Below are 18,134 nucleotides of genomic sequence, written 5' to 3' on the forward strand. Positions count from 1 at the left end.
AGAAACATCATGGCGGCAGGGAGTGGTGGAGGAAAGCGGTCAGCTCATGCCAGCCAGGAAGCAGAGAGAGGGGAAGGGGCCAGGGACAGATATAGTCCCCAAGGCCATGCCCCACCTACCTACAATGACCACCCAATAATCCATTCAAATGATTGATTCATTAAATGGATCCACCCACTGATTGGTCAGCCGTCTTAATGGTCCAACCATTTCCTACAGCCACACCTCCGGACCTGGCCTTGCACTTTCCGCACTTGAGCCTCCTGAGGTGGCGTTCCAGATCTAAACAATCACAGGGTCCTTCTCCCCAAAGACCCCCTCTGCACGCCCCTGTGCAGGCTCTGTGGCTTCGTTGGCTCTGTTCTCTCATCTTTAGGATGCAACGCGGCTCTGCATTCCCGGCTCTGGGTCAGGGCCCACTCACGCTCAGAAGTCCGCCTGATGGAAAAGCAGATGAACCTCCTGACTCTAGTTGAAATCCACTTGGGGGCCTGGACCCTCATGGTCTTCTGCTCTCCAGTGAGGTTGGAGGAGGCTGGTGGCACGGAATGTGGAGAGGAGTTGCACCTTTAGGTCTCGGTGGTATCAGGAACAGGATCTAGTAGCCTCTGAAGTGACAGAGCTTACTCTGCACTGGGGAAGCGACATTCAGGGGACCTCTTGAGGCGAGGCAGTGCCACAGACGGGCAGTCCACAGCTGGCTCCCTGGGTTCTAGAAAGCTCTGGAACACACCTGCTTTCAGTGTTGGCTTGTTTTTCTCCCTCTGCTATCTCACCAGCATGTAGAATACAGCCCTGTACACAGTAGGTGCTAAGTATATATTTTTGGGTCATTGAATGTGATGCTCAATGGACAGACATGGTTCCTCCCCTAACCAGACAGGATCTGCTTCCCTGGGCACGCGCAGGCCTCCAGGGGCACTTGCTTCCTCTATGTGGTCCCTGCTTAGGTGGGGACGCCTGTGACCAGTTTCTACCTCTCGAGTCCAGGCTGGATGAGGGGAGCATGGGCACTGGCTTGTGTTTCCCTCGTGGCTTGTGAGTCTGTACTGAGATGACCACTCTTATTCAGATTATTCTGAGCTTTTGCATTTGAAATTTAAAAAGAAATAGACTTCAATGAACACGGCGAGCTGGTCTAAGCAACCAAGGTCAGCCCCAATTCCTGCCTGCTCCCCCTGTCCTGATGGAGCTGATGGAAGCACAGTCAGGAGGGGATGTGACAAGGACACATGAAGGTACAAAGAGTCACACAAGCCACACGAAGATGGAAATGGGAATTCATTTTCTGTGTTATTGGGTGGCTTCTCAGAGAGGAAGAAATTATAACCTAAGAGAAATATGTTATCTGTGAAAGTCAAATTCATATGGCAAGTGTAATAGGTATTTGTGTGCTGACAAAACTCATTGAATAGGGACCTTTATTTTTTGGTGTCCCCTGTACTGTCGTGTGGACGCGTCAACCCAACACAATGGCCCTGTGGAGTCAGGCATGGAGTGCATTGTGCAGATGAGGAAACTGAGACTCAGAGAGGCAAAGACCTGTCCTAGGTATTCAGTTAGTGAACTGCAGAGCAGGTTTATTTTGTGTGTCAATCTGACTGAGCTAAGGGGTGCCCAGATAGCTGGTCAAATATGACTTCTGGGTATGTCTGTGAGGGTGTCTCTGGAAGACACTGGCACTGGGATTGGTGGACTGAGTAGAGGTCCCCTCCCCAGTGTGGGCTGGTGCCATCCAATCGGTTCAGGAACCAGATAGAACAGAAAGACAGAGCAACAGCACATGTCCTCTCTTGAGTTGGAATGTTGTCTTCTTGGACACTGGAGCTCCGAGTTCTCATACCTTCAGCCTCCCAGACTTACCCCACCCATCCCCTGAGGCCTTGAGACTCAGGCGAGCTACGCCTCCATCCCTCCTCAGTGCATCTCGTCGTCCTCTGGAGAACTCTGGCTAATGCACAGTCAAGTGCTAAAGCTTGTGCTCTTTCTTCCGTCTTGCCACACGGCTTCTCAGAGGAGGACAAGGCCCCCCGTGCCATTATGAGTCTGAAGACTCATGGAGGTGACGTGAGAGTCGGTGTTCATGAAGGGAGGAGAAGGATAAACCTCTGTCCCCTTGGCAGGAAGCAGGTGGGCCAGGGAGTGTGGCTAGATTGCAGGGCCCTCCAAGAATGAGATCACATGGACACGCCCGAAGCATGAAGCATTTTTAATAATGGCTGATAACAAATAGCATTGCTAATACTCCATTCCTGAGAGTAAAGTGTGTCTCGGGACATCACACGCTTGTCTTCCAGCCTCACACTGTCCTGGGGAGTCGATTTTATTCCCCCCACACAGGTGTGTGGCTGAGACTCCGTGTGGCAGCCCACCTATTTCAGAATCCCACAGTTAGTAAGTGGCAGAGCCCAATGCCATCGCAAAGCCCAGGAGGTGTGAGAGGAAGGATGTCTGCTCAATGGAGCAGGGAAGTCCCAAGAGGGCGGCCAGCTACAGGCACCAGCAGAAAAGGAGATCCCAGGCCCCACGCCGTGTCTTTCCACTGCTCTGCACACCAGCTTCCAATTCGAAGACACAATTGGTTCTCTTTTTTGGGCACTGGGGATTGAACCCGGGTGCTTAGCCCCTGAGCCACATCCCCAGCCCTTTGAATTTTTTATTTAGAGACAGGGTCTCACTAAGTTGCTGAGCTGGCTTGGAACTCCAGGTGCTCCTGCCTTGGCCTCCTGAGTCACGAGAATTACAGGTGTGCCTCACCACACCTGGCCACAAAGTCTCGTTAACACAAACAGGAAGCAGTGCTCCCCCTAAAGACATTTAGGGTTTCTTCCCCAGTGATTTCTCTAGCGCACAGCCCTGTGGACAGAACAGGGGGCTCCCAATATGCCCAGCAGGGAACCACAGCCGCCCAGAGAGTCAGCAGAAATGACCTCCCAGGGAAGAGCGTGGTGGCGCATGCAAGGGCGCTTGCGGAGCTGATCCCGCGAGACTGGTGGAGCTGAAGAAGTCCTGCCACCTGGGGACATCACAGCCCCCGACGTCACAGCCCCCAACGTCACTTACAGTGTGCTCCTCAGGTGTTTGTGGTGAGGCTGATGTAACAAGCGTACCTGGCTCCAGTCACATAAAAGGACAGCACAATTTTGCACCATACATGACGCTTGTCAATGACAGTAAATGGCTCTGTTACTGGTTAAGGATTGATATGCTCTGTCTTAAAACTCATTTTTAGCGTGTACTCCTTCAGCCTACATAGAAAGGTGCCTGGGGAACAGCGTGGCGTGTTGAGCTGACAGCAGCCTGGCATCCCTGCTTGACTGCATCCAGAGGCCACGAGCGGTGACCAACCTGGCCCACGGAGGCCTGTGTAAGGACACTGTGCTCTTTGCATGATGGTGAAATCACCTAACACGCGTCCCTCAGACTGTCCCTGCTGCAAAGCCATGCACATTGTCCCTCCACACTCACGCAAGCACATGGACAGACGTGCAGACTCATGCCAAGGATTTGGGTGTTCAGAAAAGAGGTGTCTCTGGCAACTGCTGTGGACATTCCCAACTTCTTCTGGAAGAGCCTAGGCAGGGATATCCCCAGCGCACTCTGCTTTTTATTCTTGGTGTGGGCTGGGGACACATAAGCTCTCCTCTTTGGGTATAGTTCCTCTTCATAGGTTTTTTTCCTCTTAAAAAGAAGGAAACTAAAATTATAGAATCACAGTGTTGACCAATCATCTCTGCTAACTACTGGTCACTGCGTACTTAGGATTGTGCCACCCTGCATGGGGAATGCAAAAGTAAATGGGGGGGTCTGCATTGAAAGGCCCTGGAGCAGGCATGGATGAACAATGGCCCTTGGGCTAAACCTTTGTAAATAAAGATTTATTGGAACACAGCCAGACGCAGTCATTACATGTTGTCTGTGGTTGCCTTTGGCTCGGGGCAGAGTTGAGCAGTTGTTCCTGAAGGGGTGGCCCACAGAGCCTAAAATACTTACCGTCTTACATCTGAAGAACAGGTGCACATATTGCAGCCCTACAGGACACTCTGGGAGTCAATGACCTTGACTGGCAGCCTGTGCTTGGTGCCAAGTGAGCTTTGTGTGCAGTGGATGACTTCAAGGTGCCAGGAGGGGCGTGTGGGTGTGGGAACCAGGGCAGGAAGGTCTGGGTATGGAGCGTGAGCAGGAGTGTGGGGGAGGGGAGTGTGGAAGAGGGGGTGTAGGGGAGGGGGCGTGGAGGAAGGGGTGGGTGGGTGGCTCCAGGGGGCGCTGGGGTGGGCACTGGCAGGCCACTTGGCATCTGCTCCTTCGCCTGCCAGTAACAGATTCACTTTCCTTTGAAAGACCCCACAACTTGCTTCTGGTGGGGTGATGCCTTCTTTGCTTCCTGGTGCATGGGATTGGGGTCTGACCAGAGCCTGGGTTTCCCTCTCTGATGACAGGGATTGCCTCAGGGATGAGCACGTGACCCAGTTCTGGTGCAGAGCCAAAGGGTCCAATCCCAGGTGTGTTTTGGTCATTGGGGAACCTGATTGTCCCCTCCCTCACCTGCTGGTTATGAACAAAGGACCATGTGACTAAGTCAGCCATAAAAGCAGGGACTCTGAGAAGGAAGCTGGAGGTGGAGACTTAACATGTGTAGGCCCAGTTGAGCAAGGATGGACTCAGTCCTAGCTGCATGAGCTGAGCCTGGATCCAGCTGGGCCTGAAGCTGCACCTCCCCTGCACGTTCAGCTGTGAACAAAAGTATTTTCCATTGTGCTCATGGCTTTTTGTTGTTGTTGTTGTTGTCGTTGTTGCTTGCAAACAGAACCAGATCCTGTATGGCAGGCTAGGATAGCCGTCTGGGACCAAGTCTCTGAAATGACAGCTCGAAGTGCTGGGGAGATGGAGTCGTGCCTCCTAGGAGCGATGTCGGTGAAGATTCCAATTGGGGTGGAGACTCACCCAAGACTGACTGGGAGACAGGCCTCCCTGGAAAATCAAGAAACAGACACTGGGTGGCATTGGGTGCATAGGCCCCAAGCTAATTTCTGATCAACCTTGCTTGAGGCAGCATGGTGCAGTGGTTAGAGCATGGTCTAGTGTCAGAGGCCTGGGTCCAAACCCGGGTCCTTGGGCTGTGCATCCTGCCCCTGAGCTATGTCCAGCTCTGTGCAGGGAGAAGGCAGTGATGGTGTAGACTTGGGCTGCTCTGGTTCCCACCAGTATGACCTTCGGCGTTGTGTTAGTGAATTAATTAACCGGGCTTGTTTTCTTACTTCCCTTCTGTGGGCTAAGTTAAAGGGCATTGACTGAAGACTAGAAAAATCCAGTTTCTAAGCATGAGTGGAGGATGATTCAGCTCTGGATGGTTAAAAATGGCCCAGGAGGCCTTCAGGGAGACGGCCGTCAGGTTTCTCCCAGGAGTGTGGCCCGCCTTCACTGCGGGTGTCGGCAGGCTGTCCCTGCCCAGCGTTCATTGATCACCTATTAGGGCTTTTACATTCGTGGCCTTAGCTTATTGCCCCGCCCTCACCGCTGCAGGGCTGCCAAGGTTCCCGGATGGTGGGCGCAGTGCCTGGTCCGCGGTTGGATGTTCAGAGCGCGGGCCTCTGCAGTGCAGCTCACGGAGCCCCATCTGGAAGCAGCCAGTTCTCTACTTTTAGTAGAAAATAGCTCAGGCAGTGTGTTTAACGGGAAGTGGGAGGATGAAGCGTGGCAGTGACCTTGGAGCTGGATTTCAGATTCCACTGGTCAAACCCAGCCCTGGGGCTGAGACTCACCAATTGCTCTGCATGGACTGCTGCGGTGGCCCTGAGCCCGGCACCGTCCAAAGCACAGTGGGGGAGGTGGGCGGTGGGATGGCAGTGAACCCTGATGGCGGGTGGTGTCAGGATGGCGCCCGCACCTGGCCTCAGCACTGGATGCTGATGGGTGAGGACGCGCTCGCTGTCCAGCAGGCCGGGCGCGGCTCCTCGGAGGCCGGCAGCCAGGTGCCTAAGGCACCGTAAGCCAGCCCCCACTTTCCGCGCTGAGGAAACTCCTTTCTCATTCCAGAGCCCTGTCCTGGTGGAATCTAGAATATGCAAAGGATGCGCAAAACCAGCAGTATAAAACCAAACCATCTGGTTAGAAAATCGTCAAAAGATAGGAAGTGACATTTCAGTAACGAGGACACACAGATGGCGAATGAGCATCGGAGAAGGTGCTCAGCATCGTCCGCCGATGAGAAATACAAATTAAAGTCCCGGTGAGGAACCACTCCGCACCTATCAGAAAGCACGAAATAGCCCACCGATGCGCCCGGATGTGGAGGGACCGCCTCACTCCTGCCCTGCTGAGAATGCCAAGTAGCCCAGGGCTTTATAAAACAAATATGCCATTACCCCACAACCCAGAAATGCAAGCTTAAGGTTTGCACAAAAGCTGTCCACAAGCGTCCACGGTTCATTCGTGTTCACAAGTGTTCGTAAGATCAGAAGCTTTACTCAGTTTCCCTGTAGCAGGTGAGGGCTAAACTGTAGGGATCCATAGAGTGGAATACTATTTATCAAAAAAGAGTGAGCCATTCATAGATACCGCAACTTGGGTAAATCTGCAGAGCATTATGCTGAGTGGAAAAAGCCAACCCACAAAGATGATATACGGTGCGATTCCACTTTGGCAATCTCTGAAGAATTGGAATTTTAGAAATGGCGACTAGATCAGGGCTCAACAGGGTTCTGTGGAGGTTGGGAGCGGGCTCTGGCTATCCCAGGGTCCTACGGGGCTCTCTGATGAAGGTGCTCCGCACCCTGACTGTGGCAGCGACCACACAAATCTATGCACGTGATAAACGTGCACAGAACCGGGTGCACACGGAGACACGGGTGCGACTACTGCGTGTCATCATGACATCTACTGGGTCCTCTACCAGGACCTCCCTGGCCGTGATGCTGGAAAACAGAGCCCTGCGGATGTGGGCCTTCCCTGCATTATTTCTTCCAACTGTATCAAACCTACCGTTATCTCGAAATAAAAGTTTAAAAATAGGAATAGAATGTTGGAGTTAGTTTAACAAATGTGTTGTTTTGACTCTTGCACCTTTTGGGGTAAATCCAGACTGCCACGACTGAACCGCGGAGGACGTGTAAAAGATCCACAGGCTGTCCTGGGCGAGGGGCCTCCGAGGTGGCCCAGGACCACTGCATCTACCTTCCAGGGGCCTACCCTGCTTCTGGAGAGCCACAGGCCTCACGAAGGGGCCACTGCACCCCCAGGCAATTCCACTGGGCCTTGTGGGTGGTTCTGGAAGACCCACCTGCCTCTTTCTCCCTTCCGGTAGGAGGAGTCTCCCTGCGTTTGGAAGGAGCCCGGCAGTAAAGCTCTACCCTTTCCCTCAAATGGATTCCAGGACTGGGACTCCGTGTCAGGTGAAGGGAAACCGTGCATTTTTTTGTCCTTTCTTTGAGTTTCCGGTCTTGACTCCCGTCTGAGTGAGCTGGGGGAACCCTCATGGGATTTCTCAGGAGAGGGTGCGGCTTCTCAGCCCTGTGGATCTGGAGATGATGAAAACAATTAAGCCGTCCAGCGGGTCCGGTGGCACTCGCTTCCCAGCCTTGACCCCCCACACCTTTTGGAAGCTGCCATCCTTCCTTTCGTCTTCATCCGCTCTCATTTTAGCAGCTCTTCTCCTGGGTTTCTACTGAGAATGCCCGTTTCTGCAAATCTCCTTCTGGCTCCTCCCCAGGAGGAGGACGGTCAGAGGAATCTTCCTTCTCCAAGGCTTCAGGAGATGGTTCCCTTCCCCACTTTCTGCAGCACCTTTTATTAAGACCATCACAAAAATCCTCCTCTTCATTTATTCTCAGAGGAGCAAGATCTGTGTACGCCATTCCTGGATTGCCTCTGGAATGGTCCGTCTGGGTGACGGCCCAGGGTTAGAAGTCCTCAATCCGGGTGACTGGTCTACTCGGGGCATCTTCCCCTCCCTCTGTCCCTGCCTCTCTGATGTTCTGCTCAGGGGGAGGAGTACTTGGACAGCACCTGGCACCAGTGCTTCTTGTTTCTGTCTCCACTTCTGGGATGTTGGCTCAATGGCCACTGTTTTGGGGAGTTGCCGAGCCTGAACAGCTGCAGAATCACGTCAGAAAGGAGAGGAGGAGGACAGGAGGAGAACACCCCTGATTTCCCTGGAGGGTGCATGTTATGGCTGGATGTGAGGTGACCCCAAAAGCTCACATGTAAGACAATGCAGGAAGTGACTGGTGGTAAGAGTCTTAACCCAATCAGCAAATTCATCCCTGATGGGATTAATTGAAGTGGTGGGTGTGGCTGGAGGAGATTGGAATTGGGGGTGGCTTTGGGGTATATATTTTGTATCTGGAGAGTGGAGTCTCTCTCTCTCTGCTTCCTGATCACGTGATGTGAGCTGCTTCCCTCACCACCTCCCCGCCATGATGTTCAGCCTCACCTTGAGCCCCGAGGAATGGAGTCCTTAGTTCTATGGACTAAGACCTCTGAAACCATGAGCCAGCAAGTAAGCCTTTTCTCTCCTACATTTGTGCTGGTCAGATCATTTAGTCACAGCAGGGAAGAAAAACTGACTAAAACAGTGCTCCTTGGTCAGGAGAGAAGCAGTGGCTGGTTTTCCTGTTGGGAAGACAGATCCAAGACCTGTCCTCCAGGGGAGTTGTAAGGGATAAGGCACTCTGCTCCTTGCTCCCGTCATGGAGCAGAACCTGGGCAGGTAGTGCTCAAAGTGGCCCCTTTTGTCTTAAAATTGGTGGTGATACCAGCTTCCGGCAGGGCTTGGGTTGGTATTTTGAGTTCTAACTTTCTGTGTCCCCAGAGACATTTTAGAATGAATTTAGGAGGGAATCCATTGTACCTGTCACCGGTTTCCATTTATACCCAGACTGTAATTCTGAAAATAATTTAAAATATTAAACGTTGTTAAATAAAGTGGAAAATATTAGAAAGTAGAAGGAATGAAAAGTAATAGTTCAATGGCTGGGTGAGAGTTGCTACTGGAATTTGGCTGTATTTCTTTCACAGCATTTTTCCCATTCCATTGACATGTCGTTATGTGTAGACGTGGTTACACATAGTATGATCGTGTCACTTCAAGTCCATCTTTTAAGCGTGTGTCATATGCTTTCTACATACTGCTAAAATCTTTTTATAAGAGGTACCTAATATGTAATATGTAATGCTCCTTTGAGTAGGTAATTTCCTTAGGACACCTGGTTCCCAGAAGTGGAACCACAGGATCAAAAAATAAGGCACCTGAAGGCTAAGCCACGGTTGGCAGCGCTCTCTCCACTTCACAGCGGAAGCGCTAGCGCCCCCTGGTGGTTTTCTTGGTAGGTGCTTCCCAGAGACTTCTGAACACAGAGACATCACATCTGACCCATCAAACAAGACCCAAGGGACTCCTACTTGGTGTTAACCTCTAGAAACAATCCAGCTAAAGAGAAGGGTGGTGATGGTGATCTTTTTGTTAAAAAAGATAAACGGCCTCTTTGGCCTTAGGTTTCCACTACAAGGCCCCGGGAAGGAAATGTCTAGTATGTAGCATGGCCGAAGGTATTATGGTTGGTACAAAGCATCATGGTGGAACTTTCCAGAAAAGGAATGAAAGGAAGATATCAGCTGCAAGGAAGATAAATAGATCAATGTCAGTTGGGACTGTGCATCCAGAGCAGCATCAGGCTTTAGAAGTGAACTGTAGAACATACAGAGTTTTATATAAACAGCATGTAATGACCCCAGGGTTGCTGCTGCACTGGCCTGACTCTGGATGATGCTCAACAGCAGGTCCTGGGTTAGGACAGCCATGAGGGGCTCCAGAGCTGAGAACCCAGGTGGGCTGGTCCAAAATGCAGGTCTAGCAGGGCTTGGCTGTGGGTGAGGGTGCTCTTCCTCTCTGGCAGACAGTGCTGTCTCGCCATGTCTTCACACGGCCTCTCCTCTGCCTCTGCAAGGTGTGAGAGAGGAGCAAACGTCCTCGTGATTCTCCCCTTCTTGCAAGAACACTAACCCTTACTTACCTCCACAATAGTGCCACCTCCGAGTCCGGTCCCCTTGGAGTTGGCTATGGAAACACTGTCTTCCTGCGCTTATCCTGGTTGGGAGTCATGAACTGGGCGTAAAAAGGAAAGATTAAGTCAGCATAGCAAGTGCAGGTTGGTCACAGATGACGTCTGGAAACCTTCAATCATTCCATTTGTTCCTTAGTAAGTATTCTCCAGATCCCTGTGTGGAACTCCAGGCCAATTTCTGATGATTCAGAAATAAAAGGCATCATCTCTGTTCCCAAGGCCCCCACAGTCCAGGGTCGGGGGGACAAGCAGAATATTTAAATGCCGTAATGCAGCGGCCAATCTGCAGTGGGAAACCGGAGGAGGGCATGGGCTGGTTTACAGGGGTGGGAGGGAGTGTGGTAAGGGAGGTCCTGAGAGGCCCAAGTGGCCATGGGGGTCTGCAGAGGCCGGTCCTTGTGTTCCTGCAGGGATTTCAAGCAGAAGTGCATAGCACAAGCACAGTGTGGCTGCTACAGATCTGCGTATTGTGGGGTCTGAATTTCTTTCCTGTCTTGGTTTCCCTGACCCCTTTAGATGGACAAGTTATTTATCACCTTCGTTTGTCATTTAGTGTGTGTGGTCTTCAGCAGATTTCCTTTGTGAGGGTCGCGATGGCCAGTTCCAGAAGAGGGTTTGACATGGTTCTGAAATAGCGTTTCCCTGAAGGGCTGTACCTAGCTATGCTCGGGGCCGTTCCCCAGCCAGTTCCCTTTTTTTTTTTATTTATTTTTTTTTATGGGTTATAAGTGACCAAATGCGTGACTCTTCTATTGAGGCTTCCTGTCTTTGCCAGTCCTGTGACCTATGGGCTTTCCTCTCATGTGCACGTTTGACATCGTGTCGTCTGTGTCCATTTTCTCCCTTATTGCCCCTCTTCCCGCCTGTTCGGAGCTGACTACCCAACGGAGATGACTTCCTGGAAGACGTGAGACAGGCGGAAGCTCCTCTGATGAAGGCAGCGTGCTGGAGGAGGTGGGAGATGAAGCACCTGTACAGACGTGAGGTGCGACAGCACAGCCCCCGGGGACTGCCAGGCGCCACCTCTGGATCGACACGTCTGGTAAGGAGCTTGCGTGAAGGTCCTCCGTCCCTCGAGCACCAAGACAAGTTTCATTTTATTCCCAAACAATGGGCATCCATGCAGGAAGTTTGGGGGATGAGGTGAAGTTCAGTTAGGACTGGGCAGCGGCTCCCTGGAGGCGGCAGGAGGGTGGATTCGAGGGGAAACCTAGAGACGGTGGACACTGGGCAGGCCAGTGTATGGTCCCAGCTGCGAGGGTGGGAGCCCAAGACAGAGGGTGGGTGAGGACTGACAGGTGCAGGGCTCTGTCCAGAGACCCCCAAGCTGCTTCTCACGCTGCAGACTGTGGCAGGGCAGGGCCGCATCTGTTTGGTCCCCGGTGTCTGACCAGTGTCGAAGTTTGGTGGGTGCTTATGAATGGATTCTTGCTGCACAGCCAGGGCCCATGGTCCTGGAGTGGGGTGGGTAGAGGGGTCAGGTGCAGAATCCTGTGGTGCAGCAGCCAGCAGCACAGAGGATGAGTGAGGAGTGTCCCCTGGGAGGTGACCTTGAGCTGGGCACAAATCCCATGATGGCAGCCATCCTCTCTCTGCTTACGCCTGGTATAGACGAATCACAACCCCGTGAAGGCTGAGGCTTGGCTGTGAGCCTCACTGGGAACAAAGATGGTGGCGGGCAGGTGTTCTCCCCTGTCCCATCCCAGGTCCCTGGCAGAAAGTCTGTCTTTGCTGGCTTGGCCATGAGAATGGTTGTGTTCTGTGCAGACACAACCCCCCCCAAATTTGGTTGACTTCCATTTTGCACATCCATTTTTATATTCCTGATCAAGAAATATGTGTGTTCATCAGATTCCCCCTTGAACTGGCCGGGACGCTTCTGCAGTTTTCTCATTCATGAGTCAAATACAATGTTTAAACCATGTTCATTTCTATAGCTACAGAGTCATGACTTCACCTGTCTTTGAAAATTATCTTTTATGACACATTTCCTCTTTCTTATTCTCTTATTTTGAGGAAGTACGTTTTCCAGTAACTTCCTAAGAAAGGGTGAACAGAGAGCACATTTTTTTCTGAGTCTTTGCTTATCTGAAAATGTCTTTATTTTGCACTTATCTTTGGTTCACAGTGTAACTGGATATTGGATCCTCTGACAGAAAAATTTTCCCCTCAGAACTTTGAAGGAATTGTCCTTAACCTTCCAGCACACAGTATTGCTGATAATTTTGTTGTCATTTTAAATTTCATTGTATTTCTTAAAATGACCAGTATTTGCTTACTAGAAATTACATGTAAATTTCTCTAACAGTCCCTGGAATTTAATAAAGGTGACTAAATCCTTGCTATTATTCCTATTGTTTAATTCTCTTTTTCAGACGTTCTTTAATTTCACAGTGCAGGGCTCTCACACGAGTCTCTTTAACCACTGGGCTGGACATTCAGTGGCTCGTTCACCTTTCACACACGGGTCTTTTGGCTCTGGGAAAATGTCTTTGGTATTGATCTGCCTGATTTCTTTCTCCTGATCAGGCAACAGGCCTCTGTGGCATCTGACACCAGGGCACCCATGTTCAAGACATATTCCCTGTGAATGGCGCCCTCTGGAGGTAAGCCATGCCCACTGCATCTGTTTTCTTCAGAGAACACATTTGAATCAGATTCCAGACTGGTTGAATCCTCTAATTATCTCTTTCTTCCTACTTTCTACCTTTTCATCTTTTTATTTTACTTTCCTTAACTCTGGGTTGTGCAATTGTTCATTGTGATGATTGTTTTCAATCTAAGAGCTCTTTCTTGTTCCCTTTTTATAGCATCCTATTCTTGTTTCATGTGTGGTCTCTCGTGTTTTCTTTCTCAGAATATTTTTATCTAAGTTATAAAATTTGTTTTTTCCTCCTTGTTTTAATTTTTTCCAGGCTGTTTTTCTAGGCTTGCTCGGGGTTTTCTTTTTCCTGTAGTTTTCTCTCAGTTTTTCTTGAGCCCCCTGTTTCTTTTCAAAAAGTAGACTGTGCATGGGTGGGAATTGTCACCTGGCCAGTTTTGTTGGCACATGACTGGATGGTGTGATTGTTAATTTTGGGTGTTGATTTTACTGCATGAGATATCAGTTGCTTGATTAAACATGATCCCTGGGTGTTTCTATGAGGATGTTTCTGGATGAGATTAGCATTTGATAGTGGACTGAGTAAGGCAGACTGCCCTCCCAGTGTGAGCAGACCTGGTGCAGTCCCTCACAGATCTGACTAGAACACGAGATGGAGCAAGGCAGAATTGAGCAGGATCAAGCTCCCAGGTGAGTGGGAACACAGGTCTCCTCCTGTCCTTGAATGTGCACCACTGATTCTCTTGGATGCCAGGTGCACACAGAAGACCATGGGACTTGTTGGCCTCCAACTGTAGGAGCCAGTTCCTGCAATAAATCTTTTCTCTTTAACTGTCAACTATCTGTCCTATTGGTTCTGTTTCCCTGGAGAACCTTGATTAATACGGGGGACCCCAGATATCAGTGGGCAGCCATCTTTTCTCTGCACATAGTTTCACCTGATTAATGTTTTCATTTTCACTGTGAGTATGTGGGAGTTGGGGGGTGGGGCCTGCCTGCTGGGAAGAGGGCAAGGGTGCCCATAGTGCAAGACGTAGAGCACCCCTCCCCCATTTTCAGCTGGGACCCTCCCTTCCCGCACCTGGTGTCCTCAGGCCTGGGCATGCTCAGTGAGAGAGGTGTCCTCTGCTCAGCAGGTAGGGAAAGCGCCTGAGGCTCCCAGACCTGGAATATCCTGAGGAAGCTCTGCTCCAGGTGCCCTGTCATCTCGGCACCCCCCCTTTCCCTTACCATGCATCTTCCTGGGCTCTGCCAAGGCTGTTCCCAACGTGCTGGGGCCTTCAATCTCCTGCCTGCCATTTCTTGGGTGCCTCTTCTCCCAGTCCTGCCATGCTTTGTTTCTCCCCTTACTCTCCTTTCTTTGGTTTATGGGCAGAGGGGGGATAGATGTGGGGAGATCTCCTACTGCTGTCTCCAGAGTCCTCTTCCTTTCAGGGGGCAGAGCTGAGAGACAGGCAGCTCACATGGGGGTGTGGGGGGAGGAGGAGGGAGGGAGGGTGCCCAGGTTTCCCCAGTGAGCCTCTGAGAAGGGGGTCAGGGGACGAGGCAGGGTGGTGGTGGTGGTGCATGCCACTTGTTTTGATGGCAGGTGAAAAGAGAGGAGAGGAGAGGAGAGGGGCGAGAGGATTTGACCCCAGGTTGGACGCAGGGCATGAGAGAGCTGGTGTCATGGATGAGCCTTAGCTCGGAGGGACGGAGTGGTGCCCGGAGCTAGAGGGGCAGGCTCAGGACGGGAGGAAAGTGAGTTCCACTGGGGTGCTTCTGAGTCCGGAGTGGAGACGGAGAGGCCTGGGGGCGAGGCCCGGTGTGCGCCTCCCACCCAGCCAGGCTGCAGCGTTAGAAGGCTTGGCGGTGGCGTTTTCTGGATGGTCCCCTGGGCGCTCACACAGGGCACACGTGCACGCACACACGTACACGCACACACGTACACGCACACACGTACCCTGTGACTTGGCCCTTTCCTTTCCAGCCGAGACGCCCTCGCTGTGTTCGGATGAGCATCTCCTCTGGAGTGGCGTAATGGGACGTGGCACTTCCTGACAAAAATAGAACAGAGCGCCGTCTGCCCAGGCTGCCTGGTGGGCAGGCTCGCGGCCTTGTTCTTTCTCAGCTTTCCACGTTAGTAATTTTTAGTGCCAAAAGACAGTTGCCCTGCCCCGGGCTGCAGCCTCAGCTCGGCTAGATTGGAAGGCCTCTCAGTGCAGCCCCTGTGCCCCAGAGTCGGGGACGGGCCCTTCCCCAGGCCCCAGCTCTCCACATTCCGATCCTGCTGCCTCTGGCCAGCAGATCTGCTCCTCACTGTCGGATGAGGCCTGGGCCCCTGGTCTCAAAGGGTCTATTCTGACCGCCACTCAGCCAGTTGGTCAGGGGCTCCTCTGGGCACCAGGACCTGCCTGTTGTACGTGGTGGCACCAGGTGGACACAGCTTACCCACGGGTGCTGCCCTCTCCTCCTCTGGTCCCGGTTTTCTTATCTAAGTTATATGGAAGCCGGGCAAGGTGGTACATGTCTGTCATCTCAGCAGCTCAGGAGGCTGAGGCAGGAGGATCGCAAGTTCAAAGCCAGCCTCAGCAACAGTGAGGCACTAAGCAACTCAGTGAGACCCTGTCTCTAAATAAAATATAAAATAGGGCTGGGGATGTGGCTCAGTGGTCGAGTGCCCCTGAGTTCAATCCCCAGTACCAAAAAAAGACACATTAAGTTACATAGAGGACAAGGAGCAGCTCTTTCGGAAGGCAAGAGTGACCTTCTGCCCTGTGGGGCAGTGGCATGGAGAGTCTCAGCCCCAACCTGGGGACCTTGAGAAGCCGCCACCCCCAGCGGCAGTGCGGCGTCACAGAGCTGGGTAAGGAACTTGACTGGCACTGGCCGAAACAAGCCTGTGGCTTGCCTGGACATGTGACTGGGAGACCCCAGGGAGCAGGAAGGGAGCCTTGTCCCCCTCTCTCTGCAAAAAGGGAAGCTGTGGCAGACCCAGGAAGGTGGGTTAGAAAGCCAGGGGCCAGTCATTGTCTGCTCTCGGCCTCTGCCAGTCTCCGGCCACTCTGCTCCGTGGTCCGACCCTGTGGGTCCCTTGGGCATGCAGGACCTTATCTGCTGCCAGTTCAGAATGGTCTGTCTGCCTGCGACTTGCTCACTGGGTAGCTGCCGTTGCATGACTTAGAATCCTCCGGAGACCTTCCATGGAAAGCCCTAAATAACAGCCAAGGAGCCCCCAGCCAGGGAGAGCCGCCAGCGCGTTTTCCAATGTCCCTGTTCCTTCCAGCAGCTCTCTCCCTCCTTTTCAAATTTGGTGGAGCTCCTGCTCCGTGTGTCATTTAAAATCCCTGTTCTTTCTAGCTGATGTCACATCCTAGCCGTATCCCCGCGTACTTAAAACTCTGTGACATCCTTCTTGGTGTGCACACATTATCCTCCGGCGCTGAGGTATGACAAGTCAGTTTCACACCTATGGCCCACCTGGGTCACACGTGGGTCCCAGCACTTCCCTTGAGCTTCCTGACATGAGGGATGGGCTTCCTGGTTGGACCTGCCCCTGCCCCTGCCCCTGCCCCGGTCAGGAAAGATCCCGAACCCCAGAGCTCTGTTCGTTTCCCTGGCTGCTGGTCCTCGGGTGTCCTCAAACAACACACATTCATTTTCTACAGTTCTGGAGGTCTGAAGTACACCCAGGCAGGGCCGTCCGCCTCCGGAGGCATCGGGAGAGTGTCGCCTGGCCTTTCCAGCTTCCAGAGCTGTGCTCTCTCCCCCGTGGCTCCTCCCTGCACCTCCAAGGCCAGCAGGGCGGCCTCCGGATCGATCTCTCTGCTGCCTCTGGAGTTAGTTCCCTCCACCTCCCTCCGTGACACTTCAGTTCCTTGTAGGGCCTGCCTGGATAATCCAGGATCAGGTCCCCGGGTCAGGATCCATAACTCCATCATATCTGCAAGGTGCATTTTCCCCCAAAAGGCACATGCATAAGTCCAGGGACAAGGACCCAGCCCTTCTGCAGGGCACTGTCCAGCAGGCCACACCAACCCGGGTTCCGATGTGTAACCTTTAGGTGGATGGTGTGACCTCAGCCCTCTGACTTTACCCCTAGTGGTCGCTTGCTGGGGTGGTTGTGCCCATGCACAGCCTCCCAAGGGCACGGCCACTAAACTCACCTTCCCTCCGTCCCCTGCAGGCCTTTCCTCCAGGTCTGTACCTCATGAGCAGATGCCACAATTTTTGTTAAATAGGTAAATGGACATATGATCCAGGAGGTCCACCCACGCAGGAAGTGAGCGCGGCAGTGCCTCTGGTTCCAGAACTGGAAGGCTGGAGGTTAGAGACCACAGGGCTTGTGCCGAAGCCATTGGTACGTGTGAGAACTGACCTGTTTGGTCAGACTGCGGGGACCCACCGCCCCACACCCATGAGGGGGCAGCAGGTCAGCAGCGGTCAGTGTGAGCTGCGGGAACTTGGTCAGCGCCCAGTGCAAGCTCTGGAGCTCAGGAGGAGCAGGCCTGGGCCTCCACTCCCGCAGCTAGCCCAGAACCACGCGGGGAGGAGCTCTGGAAGCCTCTTCCCAGCTGCGCTAAGCACACAGCCCCACGCCCTCACAAGGGCACAGCCCCACCGGCTTCAGGTTGGGGAGGGTGTGGCTTCTGGGCTGATGTTTTTGAATCCTTCTCAGCATGTCCCTGAGGCCTGCTTCCAGATACCCGGGTGGACACAGCAGCTAGACTTAAAAGTGATCCCTCCCACTTGTTTTCGGGCAATTCGTGTTAAAACAAGTTGTTATTCTGTTTGTTTAAAACCATTTTATTCTTATTTGCAACACAATTGCTTATCTGGAGAAAAGTGCCTTTAGCCGTGTTCCTAATTTTACTGGTAAGTAGAAACCTCTGTTTTGCAGGTTGAGTTGAATAGATCTGAACACGGAGGTCAAGTGAGTTAACTGTCCTCAGGTGCGGTGGGTGGCACCAACCACCTACGCAAACACAAATATGGTTTTATCCTTAAAATGAGCAAGCATGTTTTTTCTATGACAAACTTGCTAACAAACGTGATTTCCAATTACAGACGCTCTGATGTCAAGGTCCTTGGGACTCTGACAACAAACCCTTCGCCGAAGGTTCTTGTCTTTAGCAAATAGACTGAGAAACTCAACTCTGTGGTGACGAGATGCAGGCTGAGGGCTGTCCCAGCACAGCCGTTGGTTGAGCAGGTGGCGGACAGGCCACAGGAAGTGCCCAGAGACAGCATGGGGATTATTGGAATTTATTGGACAGCGTATGATTTATTGGAAAAAAGCTTACAAGAGATCAGGGCCGCTCCAAGCAGAGTTCAGTGGTAACGGGCTCATAGGCGGCACCTCTGCCCCTCACGGTGACTTGCCAAGGAGCCCTCCTCCGCCCCAGGGAGTTTCATCCAGCAGTGGACGGCTGGACCCGTGACACTGTCCCCTCCACAGTGCCCTGGGCTCTGTGCCCGTCCCCACTCTGAGA

Source organism: Sciurus carolinensis, chromosome 2 (assembly GCF_902686445.1).
Source record: "Sciurus carolinensis chromosome 2, mSciCar1.2, whole genome shotgun sequence".
Taxonomy (NCBI): Eukaryota; Metazoa; Chordata; class Mammalia; order Rodentia; family Sciuridae; genus Sciurus; species Sciurus carolinensis.